This window comes from Saccopteryx bilineata, chromosome 4, assembly GCF_036850765.1.
Source record: "Saccopteryx bilineata isolate mSacBil1 chromosome 4, mSacBil1_pri_phased_curated, whole genome shotgun sequence".
Classification (NCBI taxonomy): Eukaryota; Metazoa; Chordata; class Mammalia; order Chiroptera; family Emballonuridae; genus Saccopteryx; species Saccopteryx bilineata.
This window is the reverse complement of record NC_089493.1, coordinates 157,643,919-157,649,525: the sequence shown is the minus strand read 5'-3', so window position 1 is coordinate 157,649,525 and position 5,607 is coordinate 157,643,919. Positions and strand designations below refer to the sequence as shown.

Here is a 5,607-nt window from a genome sequence, read left to right as displayed (position 1 = left end):
TACACCTTTTATTCTGTCCTTGCCTTCTGAAACTATGATTAAATATTTATGTTAAGCTTCCCAATGCAACTTTTCCTTTTCTGCATTTCCCCATTTTTCTAGCCCCATGCTGCATTCTGGGTAATTTCTTCACCCTTATATTTCATATTTTTTCACTTTTTCCTGTCATAATCTGTTACCAAATATATCTTTAAAAAATTTAAAGACAGCGACTGCACAAGGCGGTGCAGCCTGGCGGAACCCGCGCAAGCGAAGTCGGTGTTGAAGTCGGTGTTGCAAAAGGACTAGTCCGGCGCAGGACTCGAGGCTTTCTCACCCCAGCTGGTTCTGGCTGAGGAAAATGGCGGTGGCTGGGGCGGTGTCTCGGGAGCAGCTGGTGGGGCGGTGCACCCAGCAGTTGCGGAAAACTTTTGGCCTGGATGTCAGTGAGGAGATCATGCAGTATGTTTTGTCAATTGAGAGTGCTGAAGAGATACGAGAATACGTTACTGATCTCCTTCAGGGAAGTGAGGGCAAAAAAGGTCAATTCATAGAAGAGCTTATAGACAAATGGCAAAAGAATGATCAGGAGTTGATTTCTGGTGCTCTGCAGCAGTCCTTCAAAAAAGATGAAATTTTAGATGGGCAGCGATCAGGAGACCAGCTAAAGAGGAGCAGGCGGAAAGGGAGAAACAGACAGGAAGTTCCTGCATTTGCTGAACCTGATACAACCGTAGAGGTCAAAACCCCTTTTGATTTGGCCAAGGCACAAGAGAACAGCAACTCCTTAAAAAAGAAGACGAAGTTTGTCAGTTTATATACAAAAGAGGGACAAGAAAAGCTTGCAGTCCTGATCCCAGGTTGCCACCCTTGTGATTGCCTCGGCCAGAAGCACAAGCTGATCAATAACTGTCTGGTCTGTGGGCGTATAGTATGTGAACAGGAAGGTTCTGGCCCTTGCTTATTCTGTGGTACTCTGGTATGTACTCGTGAAGAACAGGATATTTTACAGCGTGACTCAAACAAGAGCCAGAAATTGCTCAAGAAGCTAATGTCAGGGACAGAAAATTCTGGAAAGGTGGACATCTCTACCAAGGACCTTCCTCCTCATCAAGAATTGCGATTTAAGTCTGGTCTAGAAAAGGCTATCAAGCATAAAGACAAACTGTTAGAATTTGACAGAACTAGCATTCAAAGGACCCAGGTAATTGATGATGAATCAGATTACTTTGCCAGTGATTGTCCAAAATTGAGCGGGAAACTGCAGAAGCGAGAGGAGGAACTAAGAGAATTTCGACATGCTTCTCGGCTCTCTAAGAAGATCACCATTGACTTTGCAGGAAGGAAGATCGTGGAAGATGAAAATCCACTAGCTGAGTATCATAGCAAACTAGATGAGACAATACAGGCCACTGCCAGTGGAACCTTGAACCAAACACTGACCCAACTGGACAGATCTTCTTAAGAGCCTTTGGGAATTCTTGTGAATCCCAACTTGTACCAGCCCCCTCCCCAGTGGATAGACCTGACAGTTACAGCCTCACAGAAGAAGGCTTTCCATTCAGGAAAATCAGATCTAGAGTTCAACTCAAATCGGCACCCGTTGCGAATCCAGGATAATGAATTTCAAGAAGGCTTCGATGGTGGCTGGTGCCTCTCTATGCATCAGCCCTGGGTTTCTCTGCTTGTCAGAGGGATTAAAAGGGTGGAAGGCAGAAGCTGGTACACCCCTCACAGAGGACGCCTTTGGATTGCAGCCACAGCCAAAAGACCCTCCCCTCAAGAAGTCTCAGAACTCCAGACTACATATCGTTTTCTTCGTGGGAAAGATGTGGAATTTCCCAACGAATATCCATCAGGTTGTCTACTGGGCTGTGTGGACCTAATTGACTGCTTGTCCCAGAATCAATTTAAGGATCAGGGCAGAGAGAGGGGAGCATCACTTTAATTGCTCAGTGATTATTTCTCATATGTGCCTGTGGTTCATACTGGCAACCTCAGTGTTCCAGGTTGACACTGTTTACTGTACCACCAAAGGTCAGGCTGTGAAAAGAATCTCTTAATTAGGAAACGTTGGGGATAGAAAAGACCAAGGTAGAAACAGAAAAAAATGTAGTGATGGTTTGGGTTCTGGTATTTGGAAGACGAGTATATACACATTTCTGCATAAAAAGCGTTTGCCACAATTCAGCTAATACATATAGGATCCTTATGCCTTAAAAGTTTGCTGCTGCTCGAGTAGGTGGTTGCGCAGTAGATATAGCGTTGGACTGGGATGTGGAGGACCCAGGTTCGAGACCCCGAGGTTGCCAGCTTGAGCGCAGGCTCATCTGGTTTGAGCAAGGCTCACCAGCTTGTGCTCAAGGTCGCTGGCTTGAGCAAGGAGTCCCTTGCTTTGCTGTAGCCCCATGGTCAAGGCACATATGAGAAATCAATCAATGAACAGCTAAGGAATCGCAACGAAGAATTGATGTTTCTTATGTTTGCTGCTTTTGGTGAAGAAACCCTCCATTATCCACTGAATTATTTCAGTTATGGGTGGGATTGGTAGAATTTGTTATTACTTATTCTGGAATATTTGGTCTAGGCCAGAGGAGTCATGATAAGCAAATGTTTGAACTCTGATTGCTGGGACTGTGCCAAATTTTGGGGTGTGGTGTTTGTACATATGTGTGCATTTAACATATTTCTATTTTGATCATTAAAGATTGAACTGATATAACTAAAGTACATTTTTGAACAGCAGAGGGAGCCGAAGGACTTTAGCTTAATTGGAAAACTTGAAATTTAGAGTCTTTAAGATTCAGACTCGAGAAATCCAAAATGGGAAGGTCCATCCTGGAAGCATGAAAAGTTTTACATAACATTATGGCTTTCCTGTTCTTTGAATAATTACTTTAAGCAGCAAATTTTCCACCACTGTACTTTAAAAAAATGTTCTTTATGCTGACCATGGTGACGCAGTGGATAAAGTGTTGACCTGGAATGCTGAGGTCGCAGGTTCAGAACCCTGGGCTTGCCTGGTCAAGGCACATATGGAAGTTGAAGCTTCCTGCTCCTCCCCCCCCTTCTTTATCCCCTAGAGTAAATAAAAATCTTAAAAAAAAATAAAAAATAAATTTAAAGAAAGTTTCTTCCCCACCACCCCAATGCAACCAATAATTCAATGTGTGAGGTCTAGGTGGGTCTGTTCTTTTCTGCTGGCTTTCAGTCATGTTGACTTTTATCTCTTATGTGCCTGATTATTTTTATTAATTGCCCCTGAAAATTTATGTAGACTGGTTACTTGAGTTGAGATTGAAGGAGTCTTCTTCCAAAGTTTTGTGTTGCTTCTACCAGGTGTGTTTTACCTAGGTTCTAAGTGACCACAGTATGTCAGAGATGTTTTCTTTTCTCTTACTTTTTCCTCTCTTACTCTCTTCAGTGATAGGGCCACTGTCTCTACAGTCCCTTGGAACTGGGTTTAAACCTAGTTTATCTTTCCTGAGAATAAAGCACTTTGGGAACACAGTTTAACTTTGGAAAGTTCTCCTATAAGATTTATCACCACAGATGGGCCTGGTCCTGACCTTCTCTCTCCCCCTGTGAATACAGTGGTGCACAACTGTGCAGCATCAGCAAACACTCTAAGGCATAAGATGCTTTGGTGTTTCCCTCTCTGATGACAGGATCCCATTTTTAAACTGCCCTACTTATTTAAACTGCAGTTTAAATAATGTTCTCAAAAGGGCAGTCATACTATCCACATTTTAATGTCTTTTTTTGTTTTGGTGGGAAATTGACCCAAATAACCTACCCTATCTTTACCAGAAAGTATTGTCCTTTTTCAATGTTTTTTCTTTTCTAGACTTTGAGGTTTACCAGCCCAGATTTTTAAACTCATTTCCTTTATTGCTATCCCTTTACTGCTTGCCCATAACAATTTATCATACACAGTTAACAGCACTAAACCTGGACATCTTTACCCTCCTTCCAAACAACACAAACACCGTAGGCTGCTTTCATGCAGATCTTCCAGCTTTTGATTTACTTGCTATTGTCCAACATTTCAATTCTATTTTTTTTAAAGATTTTATTTGTTCATTTTAGAGAAAGGGAGGGGGGGAGGGAGGGAGGGAGAGAGAGAGAGAGAGAGAGAGAGGAGAGAGGGGGGGGGAGCAGGAAGCATCAACTCCCATATGTGCCTTGACCAGGCAAGCCCAGGGTTTTGAACCAGCGACCTCAGCATTTCCAGGTCGACGCTTTATCCATTGCGCCACCACAGGTCAGGCCCATTTCAATTCTATTTTTAGCTTTGAATTAGACATTGCTTTTTAAAAAAAATTTGGTTTACTTAAATGTTGGCAGTTTTATTTCTTCCTGCAGATCAGAAATTTTCTCTGAAAAGGGGTTGGGGATAGAGGTCCCTAAACTGGCTCAAGTCTAGAAGTGGGCCTGAACAGATGCAGCCACACCATCCCACTGGATCTGTGCCACATGTCCACCTGGAATGGCTGGAGACCCCAAACCCCCTCCTTGTCTGGGGTCATCGTGAGCTATGTGTAACTATCCTTAGACAGCCTCAAGGCCAAGAGGCCCAAGGGTGCGTTTCTTGTGGATCAGTCAGTGGAGGTATCTGTAGTAGTTTCCCGATGCTCAGTGGGTTGCAGCACTCAGAATCCCCATTTGAGTGGTGGCCATCCTCTCCCCTATTAAACCTGTGCCTCTCCTGAAAGTAGGCGGTGCATTAGTTCAGGTTGGAGCTCAAGCAGGTGTAGGTGTGTGTGTGTGTGTGGGGGGGGGTGTTCGAGCCACTGGCACACTGACAACCCTGGTCACACAAAAACCTCAGGTAATACAATCACCTAAAACAGCATTGTTTTTATCTTTAGTAAATGAAAAATGAATCAGTATACCTGGTGATTCCATGGCTTCCCTTTCTGCCCACTGAGCACCAGCCCTACTAGAGACTGGCCACTCTGGAGGACCCATGAGCTTTCTTGATGCTGCCTTTCAGCAGGCCAACCCATTTCTCACTCCTTCCACTTAAAAAAAAAAGAAAAATTCAACTGTCCTGCTCAGATGTCACTGTTACATTCCTTTTCCTGACCATGGGTGGTGCTCACTTTCCTCTAAATGCTGCATTTTAGTTCAGCATCCACTGGGGTAGTTTTGCTTGTGGACTTTTCCCCTTATATATCCACTATTTACTCCCGCTGCCTAGTGTCTAGAACAGTGAACTGTGCCTAGCACATCCTCAACAAGTATTTTCTGAATAAATTAAACCTGGTCTGGAGAGAGGTTCATGTTTGCCAGAGTTGCATGTTGTAGAGGACGAACAGCAGTGTGCTTGTGACACTCCAAAGTGGAGCTGAGTGGCAGGAATGCTTTACCTCTCCCTTTCCTAGTCCCATCCCTACTCCCTCCATCAAAATTCACTGGTGAGGGTTTGGAGACAAAGTGAAAGAACTGCACTCCTAGAGAGAGGCCTGTGAACTTTGTGGCTAGTTACAAAAAGTCTTAGAGAGAGCAAGGAAATTATCTGGCTAAAGATTGTTTTCTTGTAAAAAGAGTGGATTTTGGAGCCAGAGAGACCTGATGAAGAAGTCAGCCTCTACAGATAGTCCCACTTGCCTCTTGATTCTTGAC

At 43.8% G+C, this 5,607-nt stretch overlaps 1 pseudogene; it reads left to right on the top strand.

The window, feature by feature from the left end:
- Positions 1–261: 261 nt before the first annotated feature.
- On the top strand, positions 262–1,927 carry LOC136335578 (activating signal cointegrator 1 pseudogene; annotated as a pseudogene).
- The last annotated feature ends 3,680 nt before the right edge of the window (positions 1,928–5,607 follow it).